Source organism: Salmo salar, chromosome ssa26 (genome assembly GCF_905237065.1).
Source record: "Salmo salar chromosome ssa26, Ssal_v3.1, whole genome shotgun sequence".
Lineage (NCBI taxonomy): Eukaryota > Metazoa > Chordata > Actinopteri > Salmoniformes > Salmonidae > Salmo > Salmo salar.
In genome coordinates this window covers 15,472,293-15,485,570 of record NC_059467.1, presented here as the reverse complement: position 1 = coordinate 15,485,570, position 13,278 = coordinate 15,472,293, and positions in this window count along the sequence as shown.

Sequence of the window (13,278 nt, the reverse complement as noted above, 5' to 3'; positions counted from 1 at the left end):
CTCTCTCTCTCTGCATCTCTGTATCTCTCACTCTGTGTCTGTGTCTGTCTCTCTCTCTCTCTCTCTCTCTCTGTGTCTCTGTCTCTCTCTCTGTGCGTTTGTGTGTCTCTCTCTCTGTGTGTTTGTGTGTCTCTCTCTGTGTGTGTCTCTCTCTGTCTCTCTCTCTGTGTCTCTCTCTCTCTCTGCATCTCTGTATCTCTCTCTCTCTGCAGTCTCTGTATCTCTCTCTCTGTCTCTGTCTCTCTCTCTCTCTCTCTCTCTCTCTCGGTGTCTCTGTCTCTGTCTCTGTGTGTTTGTGTGTCTCTCTCTCTGTGTGTGTCTCTGTCTCTCTCTCTCAGCTGACAGATCAAACAGCAATGTGACTTTTAAAACTCATAGTCATCGCCGTCCATCAACCTCCACCTCCTCCCTTTGCCAAAGCCTGTTAGAATCTATTAGAAAACAACACAATTCACAACCAGAGGTGACATTTTAAAGGAAAGCTTCACTTCACAACAGATATGCAGATTTCAACCCTATAAAAGGGATCTTATCTTCACAGAGAGGAGACTCGTGCCCAACACACAACACAGTGAGTGCTCTCTCCCCAGAGAATGGACCAGGCTCTTTCAACACAGTGCCCTCTCCAGAGAATGGACCAGGCTCTTTCAACACAGTGCCCTCTCCAGAGAATGGACCAGGCTCTTTCAACACAGTGCCCTCTCCAGAGAATGGACCGGGCCCTTTCATGGGCCGACCCCAGGCCCCCAGAGATTGACCACAGAGCACACAGCCCCAGGACAGGCTCACCAGGGGGGCTTTGAGCATCTCTCTGTCTCGCCATAACTACATTCCCCTGCCCTTTGAACCAAAACTGAGAGGGAAGAAGAGAGAGAGGGATACAGAGGAAAAAAAAGCGTGTGTGGAATTAAAATAAAAATGAGAGAGAAACAAGCATAGGGGAAGAGAGAGACAAAGATAAAGAGCATGATAGAAAACAAGTGAAAAGGAGGGAGAAAGAGCGCTCAATAAAATATCTATCAGGGAGAGGATGAAAAAGCAACACTAGTCTTTTCGTTCATTTTTGCCTGTAATTGAATAAGGCGGATGGGACTGGGACTGCCTTTAAATGTGCATCAAAAAAGGGTGTGTTGTGTGTGTGTGTGTGTGTTGCACTCTCTTGCTCTCCACAGTTCCCCTTCAAGTCCCCAGAGGGAAGGGCGCTCAGATTCCTTGGGCGATGTTTTCCTCTCCTCTCGCTGCTAACTCTGTAGCTGTTGTTTTTATCAGCCTCCTTCACAGGGCTTGGCTCAGGGCGCAAGGGATAAGGCAAACAAACACATGGGCAGCGCTTAGCAACCCAGATCAGGGTGCCTGTGAGGGGTCTGATAACCAGAAAGGCACAAGTGGGGGCGCCTACCCGTGCACGGGCTCCGGAGGGGCAAAGCTGCCACTGGACTGCTGCCTGACAGAAGAGGAACTGGGACTGGAGGACGGAGCCATAGAGACCCTGTTGGACTGGACTGACATCCAGGAGATACTCTGACCCCAAACCCAGACCCATAGGGTCTCACAGCACAACGGTCCAATATCATCACATGCTGCAGTAAGCTACAGGGTTGGAGTCATTTCCATTTCAATTCAGTCAATTCAGGAAGTCAACTGAGTTTAAATGGAAATGACCCCAACACTTGTACAGTAGGTTACATACCGCACATCCTCAGTCCAGATGTTTTGCTCTTCACACCCATCCGTCACCTCAGCAGGTGGCACCAGACAGACGGTGTGAGCTTCCTTCAGGACAGGAGACACCATTATCTGCTGAAGTGGCATTGTTGCCATGCAGAGTGTGCTGCACACGTGCAGTATCACCTGCCAAGACACGGCCATCTGATAGGCTTGGCCGGGGAACAGTGCCAGAGTGTTTCCGTGGAGAGGAAAAGAGAAACACATAGGCATATGTGAGATGAACCTCAGGAAGATTTTAAAGGTACTGTATATTAACCCTGCTGTTGATCTTCCCCTGTTCCTCAGTATTGTGTATCACACTAAGTATCATGATCTCAAAATGTTTATGAAACCTATGCTCATACTACAGCCAATTAAGGTTTAACCTTTGTCTACAAGAGACAACCTCATCGCTGGGTACATAGTGTGCCTTGATTTGCCTGCTTGCCTGTCTGCTTGCCTGCCTGCCTGCCTGCCTGCCTGCCTGCCTGCCTGCCTGCCTGCCTGCCTGCCTGCCTGTCTGTCTGTCTGTCTGTCTGTCTGTCTGTCTGTCTGTCTGTCTGTCTGTCTGTCTGTCTGTCTGTCTGTCTGTCTGTCTGTCTGTCTGTCTGTCTCGTCTGTCTGTCTCTCTGTCTGTGTCTGTCTATCCGTCCTGTCTCTGTCCGTCCGTCTCTGTCCGTCTGTCTCTGTCCGTCTGTCTGTCTCTGTCCGTCTGTCTCTGTCCGTCTGCCAGGCATAGGGGGCATGTTGTCCCAGCTTGTGTCCTCTGCTGGGCAGGCAGAGCGGGGGGGGCGTGTCCCTGGCACAGCTGGTCCTGGCCAGGGGGAGAGGGAGAGAGGAGGGAGAGCCCCTTGAACAGGTGGCCATTTCTACGAGGCAGGACCTGGGAGAGGAGAGCAGCCCCAGCTCTACTTCCTGCTTGGCGGCTTGGCTGGCCGTGGGGCTGCAGCAGACGGCCCTGTCTGAGGGCCAGAACCTACACAGACCTCACTCTCTCGCTCTCTCGCTCTCTCCCTGACAGCACACACATCATGCAGGCACAGAGAAGAGTGGAGGTAAAAACGATAAAGAGAGAGAAAGAGAGGATGGACGTGAAGGGGAAGGCTGAGGGAGGTTATGGTGAGATGCAATCTTCTGTCATAGAGCTACTACTGGGGCAAGGGGAGTCTCTTGACCCCATAGTTCACCATCATACCTCTGTGCAATTACTTTAATAAGAAACAAAGCCATTTACTATAATGAATGTGCTTCATCTCTGTTAAGCCTTTCAACTAAAGCACTTTACCCCTCCTTTATCATACTGTTATTAATGAGATCAAGGTCTCATCTCTCCCTTCCTCATAGTGTTGTTGTTTACAGATAGGATCACCTTCCTTCTAATTGCCCTTGTCGGCTCCACTTCAAGGCTCTCACTGAAGGAGACACAGTTTGCAGTGCACATTATGGACCTCTGGCTCTTATATCCTACGCTGCAATATTTAGACCTCCTCTCCAAAAATCAATACAATGAGATGGTCTTTGGCTTCATTTCTTATTTCAGTATTGATTAGTGTTACAGTTATGTGCACAATGTCAGGCCAATTAAGGAGAGTTAATAGATTTTTTCCCCACACAGGATGGATTGAATTGGATTATGCAAAGCAGATCAAATAAAAGGACTCCCTTGCCTCACCTCTATGTCTAAAATACTGTTTTTAATGAGAAGGAGGGTACTAGTCTCTGTTTTAAATGTAATGCTTATTAATAATATCCACAGAGAGGTCCTAATACAAATCTAAAACACTGGCTTTCATGTGTAGTAATAATGTTACATAGCAAACACATTGTAACATAGCATATTTCAATAGACTAGTAATAGCAGCCTTAAGAAAACTCCTACTGTGGGTTTCAGCTGAGTTCCGAGTGGATAAAAGTCATTTGTAAAATACTTTAATCAAAAGGTAGGGTTGCAAAGCTTCCGTTAAATAACCAAAGTTACCAGAATATTCAGTAATGTTGGTAATTCCATCTATGGCAATCTATCGTAACTTTGGTAATTTATACTTGAATAACTTTCCAAAAATGTATTCATATACAGTATACATGTTTTATGTCTGTGTTCATATTGTCCATGAGTTTCTAATAGATAGACAGTATGGTTCGAGAGAAAATTGCCTAATTAATGAAAAAAGCATCTAAGCATTATTTTCTAACTCTGCAACTCTTCCAACTATCGACTTTTCTTCACAACTACCACCAGTTTGACACCAAAACATTATCAACAAATACAGAGACGTAGTAAAATAAATAAAACTGTGTAAAATAAATATAAAGGATATTATCAAAGACAGAACAGTATGAAGGCTAAAACTGCTTCTCCAATTGATATCCCCGATGTTATAGCGACGTTCGCTAGCTAAACTCATGCGTAGAATCACGTCATCGGGTCTAACGGTCGTCTCGCGCTTTAGATATAAAGTTGTTTGTTGACACAAATTAAAAGGAGTCAGTTTGTCACTAACGAGGGTGGAGTAATAACATGTTCAACTACTTAAGACATTAGCTCGAATCTAGGTTGTGCCTTAAGATTCTGCAAAAATGAACAATTAAGGAAGAATTGTTCACTTCTCTCAATTAGTTCTCAAACCCCAAACCCTGGCTTAGTCTGTTTCGCAAGGTTCCCGGAAGTCTCGCAATGTTGTGCCTCTTCGTTTAGAAACTGTGATATACAGTGCATTCGGAAAGTATTCAGACACCTTGACTTTTTCCAAATTGTATTACGTTACAGCCTTATTCTAAAATTGATTAAATAGTTTTTATTCCCTAATTAATCTACACAAAATACCCCATAAATACCAATCAAAAACTGTTTTTTACACATTTTTTGAATTATTACATTAACATAAGTATTCAGACCCTTTACTTCTGTACTTTGTTGAAGCACCTTTGGCAGCGATTACAACCTCGAGACTTCTTGGGTAGATGCTGCAAGCTTGGTGTAACAGTGTAGGTTCCATCCCTCTCTTCGCCCCAACCTGGGCTCGAACCAGGGACCCTTGCACACATCAACAACTGACACCCACGAAGCATTGTTACCCATCGCACCACAAAAGCCGCGGCCCTTGCAACGCAAGGGGAAACCCTACTTCAAGTCTCAGAGCGAGTGACGTCACTGATTGAAACGCTATTAGCACGCACCACCGCTAACTAACTAGCCATTTCACCTGTATTTGGAGAGTTTCTCCCATTCTTCTCTGCAGATCCTCTCAAGCTCTGTTAGGTGGGATGGGGAGCGTTGCTGCAAAGCTATTTTCAGGTCTCTCCAGAGATGTTCGATCGGGCTGGGCCACTCAAGGACATTGAGACTTGACCCGAAGCCACTCCTGCGTTGTCTTGGCTGTGTGCTTAGGGTTGTTGCCCTGTTGGAAGGTGAACCTTCGCCCCAATCTGATGTCCTGAGCGCTCTGGAGCAAGTTTTTATCAAGGATCTCCCTGTACTTTGCTCTGTTGATCTTTCCCTCAATCCTGTCTAGTCTCCCGGTCCCTGCCGCTGAAAAACATCCCCACAGCATGATGCTGCCACCACCATGCTTCACTGTAGGGATGGTGGCAGGTTTCCTCCAGATGTGACGCTTGGCAATCAGGCCAAAGAGTTCAATTTTGGTTTCATCAGACCAGAGAATGTTGTCTCTCATGGTCTGAGAGTCTTTAGGTTACTTTTTGCAAACTCCAAGCGGGCTGTCATGTGCCTTCTACTGAGGAATGGCTTCCGTCTGGCCACTACCATAAAGGCCTGATTGGTGGAATGCTGCAGAGCATGGTTGTGGAACAAGCTCCCTCACGACGCCAGGACAGCAGAGTCAATCACCACCTTCCGGAGACACCTGAAACCCCACCTCTTTAAGGAATACCTAGGATAGGATAAAGTAATCCTTCTAACCCCCCCCCCCTAAAAGATTAAGATGCACTATTGTAACGTGGTTGTTCCACTGGATATCATAAGCACCAATTTGTAAGTTGCTCTGGATAAGAGCGTCTGCTAAATGACTTAAATGTAAATGTAAATGGTTGTCCTTCTGAAAGGTTCACTCTGACAGAGAGCTCTGTCAGAATTACCATCGGGTTCTTGGTCACCTCCCTGACCAAGGCCCTTCTCCCACGATTGCTCAGTTTGGCCAGATGGCCAGCTCAAGGAAAAGTCTTGGTGGTTCCAAACATCTTCCATTTAAGAATGATGGAAGTCACTGTATTCTTGGGGACCTTCAATGCTGCAGACATTTTTTGGTACCTCAAGGATTGTTTTTTTGCTCTGACATGCAGTCAACTGTGGGACCTTATATAGACAGGTGTGTGCCTTTCCAAATCATGCCCAATCAATTATTTTTACCGTAGGTGGACTCCAATCAAGTTGTAGAAACATCTCAAGAACGATCAATGGAAACAGGATGCCCCTGAGCTCAATTTCGAGTCTCATAGCAAAGGGTCTGAATACTTATGTAAATAAGATATGTCAGTTTTTTACATTTTAAAACTTATTTTTGCTTTTTCGTTCTGGGGTATTGTGTGTAGATTGCTGGAGGATTTCATGAAAAAAAAATTGTTTTTTAGAATAATGCTGTAATGTAAAATTTTTGGGAAAAGTCATACTTTCCGAAGGCACTGTATGCTGAAACCCTCATATTTAACACCAATGGTATTCACTAAGTTGATGATCTATATTTAGAATACTGTTTAACAGCTTTGTCATTCTATTTTTTATTTTAAAATCATCTTTTTTAATTATTTCATATATTTTACATTTAAAATACCCAAATGTGTGACAAAGGGAAGATTTTGCAGGACATTCGCAGGACAGTGTAGCCTATTGAATAAAAAGTCCCCTCCTGCTGCACCGTACAAGCTAATTGAAGTGTGCCTATAGGCTACTCAATTGCCTTGCCAAAATGTGGTCATGCCGAAAACAGACCTGAAAATGTGGGAATACTTGGCCAATGAAACATTTCTGGTTGGTCTCAGGGAATGTAAAACTTTAAGAAAGGAGACTTTGAAAACTGGATTGAGTGAAGTAGCAGCAAATATGTTAAGTGAGAAACTAATGAGCATGGAGAGCCTTACAAGTTTGACAAAATTCACCTTATATCTTTTCAGTTTGATCACCTGAACAAAAATATAAACACAACATGCAACAATTTCAAAGTTTTTACTGAGTTACAGTTCATTTAAGGAAATCAGTCAGTTTAAATAAATTCATTAGGCCCTAATCTATGGATTTCACATGACTAGGAATACAGATATGCATCTGTTGGTCACAGATACGGTAGGGCCGTGGACCAGAAAACCAGTCGGTATCTGGTGTGACCACCATTTTCCTCATTTTCCTCACGACACATCTCCTTCGCAATGAGTTGATCAGGTGGTTGATTGTGGCCTGTGGAATGTTGTTCCAGTCCTCTTCAATGGCTGTGTACAGTTGCTGGATATTGAAGTAAACTGGAACACGCTGTAGTACAAGTCAATCCAGAGCATCCCAAACCTGCTCAATAGGTGACATGTCTGGTGAGTATGCAGGCCATAGAAAAACAGAGACATTTTCAGCTTCCAGGAATTGTGTACAGATTCTTGCGACATGGGGTTGTGCATTATCATGCTGAAACATGAGGCAATGACGTTGGATGAATGGCACAATAATGGGCCTCACGATCTCGTCACAGTACCTCTGTGCATTCAAATTGTCATTGATAAAATGCAATTGCGTTTGTTGTCCGTAGCTTATGCCTGCCCATACCATAACCTCACCATCACCATGGGGCACTCTGTTCACAATGTTGACATCAACAAACTGCTCACCTACACGATGCCATACATGCTGTCTGCCTTCATCTGTGAAGAACACACTTCTCCAGTGTGCCAGTGGCCATTGAAGGTGAGCATTTGCCCACTGAACTGAAGTCGGTTACGACGCCGAACTGCAGTCACGTCAAGACTCTGGTGAGGATGATGAGCATGCAGATGAGTTTCCCTGAGATGGTTTCTGACAGTTTGTGCAGAATTTCTTTGGTTGTGCAAACCCACATTTTCATCAGCTGTCCAGGTGGCTGGACTCAGATGATCTCGCAGGTGAAGAAGCCGGATGTGGAGGTCCTGGGCTGGTGTGGTTACACATGGTCTGCAGTTGTGAAGGTGGTAAAGGACCTTTTAATGACGTCAGACCGAGGCTCTGCATCTGTCCTCGTGCTCCTAGATCTTAGTGCCGCTTTTGATACCATCGATCACCACATTCTATTGGAGAGATTGGAAACCCAAATTGGTCTACATGGACAAGTTCTGGCCTGGTTTAGATCTTATCTGTCGGAAAGATATCAGTTTGTCTCTGTGAATGGTTTGTCCTCTGACAAATCAATTGTAAATTTCGGTGTTCCTCAAGGTTCCGTTTTAGGACCACTATTGTTTTCACTATATATTTTACCTCTTGGGGATGTCATTCGAAAACATAATGTTAAATTTCAGTGCTATGCGGACGACACACAGCTGTACATTTCAATGAAACATGGTGAAGCCCCAAAATTGCCCTCGCTAGAAGCCTGTGTTTCAGACATAAAGAAGTGAATGGCTGCAAACTTTCTACTTTTAAACTCGGACAAAACAGAGATGCTTGTTCTAGGTCCCAAGAAACAAAGAGATCTTCTGTTGAATCTGACAATTAATCTGGATGGTTGTACAGTCGTCTCAAATAAAACTGTGAAGGACCTCGGCGTTACTCTGGACCCTGATCTCTCTTTTGAAGAACATATCAAGACTGTTTCAAGGACAGCTTTTTTCCATCTACGTAATATTGCAAAAATCAGAAATTTTCTGTCCAAAAATGACGCAGAAAAATTAATCCATGCTTTTGTTACTTCTAGGCTGGACTACTGCAATGCTCTACTTTCCGGCTACCCGGATAAAGCACTAAATAAACTTCAGTTAGTGCTAAATATGGCTGCTAGAATCCTGACTAGAACCAAAAAAATGGATCATATTACTCCAGTGCTAGCCTCCCTACACTGGCTTCCTGTTAAGGCAAGGGCTGATTTCAAGGTTTTACTGCTAACCTACAAAGCATTACATGGGCTTGCTCCTACCTATCTTTCCGATTTGGTCCTGCCGTACATACCTACACATACGCTACGGTCACAAGACGCAGGCCTCCTAATTGTCCCTAGAATTTCTAAGCAAACGGCTGGAGGTAGGGCTTTCTCCTATAGAGCTCCATTTTTATGGAATGGTCTGCCTACCAATGTGAGAGACGCAGACTCAGTCTCAACCTTTAAGTCTTTACTGAAGACTTATCTCTTCAGTAGGTCCTATGATTAAGTATAGTCTGGCCCAGGAGTGTGAAGGTGAACGGAAAGGCTGGAGCAACGAACCGCCCTTGCTGTCTCTGCCTTGCCGGTTCCCCTCTTTCCACTGGGATTCTCTGCCTCTAACCCTTTTACAGGGGCTGAGTCACTGGCCTACTGGTGTTCTTCCATGCCGTCCATGGGAGGGGTGCGTCACTTGAGTGGGTTGAGTCACTGACGTGGTCTTCCTGTCTGGGTTGGCGCCCCCCCTTGGGTTGTGCCATGGCGGAGATCGTTGTGGGCAATACTCGGCCTTGTCTTAGGACGGTAAGTTGGTGGTTGGAGACATCCCTCTAGTGGTGTGGGGGCTGTGCTTTGGCAAAGTGGGTGGGGTTATATCCTGCCTGTTTGGCCCTGTCCGGGGTATCATCGGATGGGGCCACAGTGTCTTCTGATCCCTCCTGTCTCAGCCTCCAGTATTTATGCTGCAGTAGTTTATGTGTCGGGGGCTAGGGTCAGTCTGTTACATCTGGAGTATTTCTCTTGTCTTATCCGGTGTCCTGTGTGTATTTAAATATGCTCTCTCTAATTCTCTCTTTCTCTCTTTCTGTCTTTCTCTCGGAGGACCTGAGCCCTAGGACCATGCCTCAGGACTACCTGGTATGATGACTCCTTGCTGTCCCCAGTCCACCTGGCCGTGCTGCTGCTCCAGTTTCAACTGTTCTGCCTGCGGCTATGGAACCCTGACCTGTTCACCGGACGTGCTTGTTGCACCCTCGACAACTACTATGATTATTATTATTTGACCATGCTGGTCATTTATGAACATTTTAACATTTTAACATCTTGACCATGTTCTGTTATAATATCCACCCTGCACAGCCAGAAGAGGACTGGCCACCCCTCATAGCCTGGTTCCTCTCTAGGTTTCTTCCTAGGTTTTTGGCCTTTCTAGGGAGTTTTTCCTAGGGAGTTTTTCCTAGCCACCGTGCTTCTTTCACATGCTTTGCTTGCTGTTTGGGGTTTTAGGCTGGGTTTCTGTACAGCACTTTGAGAATATCAGCTGATGTACGAAGGGCTATATAAAAATACATTTGATTTGATTTGAGTTGTGAGGCCGGTTGGACGTACTGCCAAATTCTCTAAAATTACATTGGAGGCGGATTATGGTAGAGAAATTAACATTAAATGATCTGGCAACAGCTCTGGTGGACATTCCAGCAGTCAGCCTGCCAATTGCACGCTCCCTCAAAACTTGCAAAATCTGTGGCATTGTGTTGTGTGACAAAACGGCCCATTTTAGAGTGGCCTTTTATTGCCCCCAAGGTGCACCTGTGTAATGATCATGCTGTTTAATCATCTTCTTGGTATGCAACACCTGTCAGGTGGATGGATTATCTTGGCAAAGGAGAAATGCACACTAACAGGGATGCAAACAAATTTGTGCACAAAATTTGAAAAAAATAATATTTTTTGTGCGTATGGAACATTTTGTGGATCTTTTATTTCAGCTCATTAAACGTGGGACCAACACTTTACATTGTTGCGATTATATTTTTGTTCAGTATACTTACTTTTGTAGCTCTTGTTCAGAAACATTTAGTAAATGACTGTTAGAATACATTTTAGAAAATTAGGGAAATGATTGTTTGGTTGCGGGACAAAGGGCCAGAATGCGGGACTGTCCCACACAATCCGGGACATGTGGTCACCCTAGTGATAAGGCCACACAGTGGGCCAGAGATAATTACAAACACCTGTAATAATCTGAAGTACCAAAAAGGGCCACCATCTAGACGTGGGTCTTTGTCTTGTGATAGATTACATAAAATCTTTGAAACATACCAAAATTCTGCTAGTTTACTTATAAACTTAGAACGTTTCCAGTAATATACCCTCCCTTTGCAACCCTAATTAATAGGCTATATCAGACTTTGGGGGAAGACTTTCATACCAGTAACCTGAATGTGAAAGTGTTAATACCTGGGCAACGAGAAAGAGGGAGAGGTGATAATTCATTCAGCCCCGTCTTTAAAATAAAAACAGGTGTCTCTCTGTTTGGAAATTCTACAATGACCTTTATGGAGAGTCTCCTCTGATGAAATATTCATGGGGCCGGTACACAATATGTCAGAGGCTAGCGGCCTAATTGGCTGCAGTTACATTCTGACGGGGGTGTCTCTTTTCTCTCGGTCTCATTGTCTGCCGTCTGCTCCGAGCTGGGTCCTGCTCTCCTGTCTAAGTGGTCTGGTCTCTGCGAAAATCACATCTGAGGACTAACGTGGGTCTATATCCTGCAGACAGACAGATTCTCTTGTTTAATGACTGCCACATAAGACAAAATGATAAAAAAGTAAGTCTTTCAAGTGTCAGGTCATGTCATGACAACCAAGCCCTGATACCAAACAAGTCTCCAAATAAATGAATTTGACAATGGGTGTGTAAATATATGTATCCATGTTTCATTTTCATGTTTCATTTACACAAAGTGTTTAATTTGTTTCACAGGTAGGGTGCTATTCATTGTGGTGGGTGCCGTGGCAAAATGTTCTCTTGCCCGACCCAAGCCTCTGTATCCTGTAGGGTGTCGTTAGGGGATCAAACAGGTCACACTGAAATGCTTACTTACAAGCCCTTAAGAAACAATGCAGTTTTAAAGAAAAATAAGTGTTAAGAAAGTATTTACTAAAATAAACTGAAGTAAAAAATAAAGAAAAATAAAGAAAGAAAAATAAAATATAAAAATAACAAATAATTAAAGAGCAACAATAAAATAGCAGTAGTGACGCTATATACAGGGGGTACCGGTACAGAGTCAATGTATGGGGGCACAGGTTAGTTGAGGTAATTGAGGTAATATGTACATGTACGTAGAGGTAAAGTGACTATGCATAGATAATAAACAGAGAGTAGCAGCAGTGTAAAAATGGGGGTGGGGGGGATCAATGCAAATAGTCCAGGTAACCATTTGATTAGCTGTTCAGGAGTCTTATGGCTTGGGGTTAGAGGTGTTAAGAAGCCTCTTGGACCTAGACTTGGCGCTCCGGTACCACTTGCCGTGCGGTAGCAGAGAGAACAGTCTATGACTAGGGTGGCTGGAATCTTTAGCAATTTTTAGGGCCTTCCTCTGACACCGCCTGGTATGGAGGTCCTGGATGGCAGAAAGCTTGGCCACAGTGATGTACTGAGCCGTATGCACTACCCTCTGTAGTGCCTTGCGGTCGGAGGCTGGGCAGTTGCCAAACCAGGCGGTGATGCAACCAGTCAGGATGCTCTCAATGGTGCAGCTGAGGGACCCCCCGTGTTGAGGATCAGCGTGGCAGATGTATTGTTACCTACCCTTACCACCTGGGGGCGGCTCGTCAAGAAGTCCAGGATCCAGTTGCAAAGGGAGGTGTTTAGACCCAGGTTCCTTAGCTTAGTGATGAGCTTTGAGGGCACTACGGTGTTGAACGCTGAGCTGTAGTCAATGAACAGCATTCTCACATAGGTGTTCCTTTTGTCCAGGTGGGAAAGGGCAGTGTGGACAGCAATAGAGATTGCGTCATCTGTGGATCTGTTGAGGCGGTATGCAAATTGGAGTGGGTCTAGGGTTTCTGGGATAATGGTGTTGATGTGAGCCATGACCAGCCTTTCAAAGCACTTCATGGCTACAGACGTGAGTGCTACGGGTCGGTAGTCATTTAGGCAGGTTACCTTGGTGTTCTTGTGCACAGGGACTATGGTGGTCTGCTTACAGACTGGGTCAGGGAGAGGTTGAACATGTCAGTGAAGACACTTGCCAGTTGGTCAGCGTATGCTTGGAGTACACATCCTGGTAATCCGTCTGTGAATGTTGACCTGTTTAAAGGTCTTACTCATATCGGCTACCTTTAAACAGGTCAACATTCACAAGGGGTTAACCTACCTCCTCCTCCCACCCTCCCTACCAGTCGGTCCTGGCATTGTGAGTGAGCGTGATGGCACTCAGAACGTGTGTCTCCGTGTGTCTCTGTGCCCCTTGGTGGGCTGTCATCACTCCCTGGCATTGGGAACACAGCACAGCTGCAGGGGAACCGCTCAGTGGGGAACCTTCGTTTCCATCTGTCTCCTATTCAGGGTGGCACCTATTTAGAGCAGCTCAGCGGCTGTGCATGCCATGAGCCATGAGAGGGAGGGAGGGAGGGAGAGGGGAGGGAGGGGGAGAGAGTGCAGGAGAGAGATGGAGAGAGAGACAGGGAGAGAAAGGAGGAGAAAAGAGGGGGGAGTTGGGAGAACTATAGGAAACTCCACC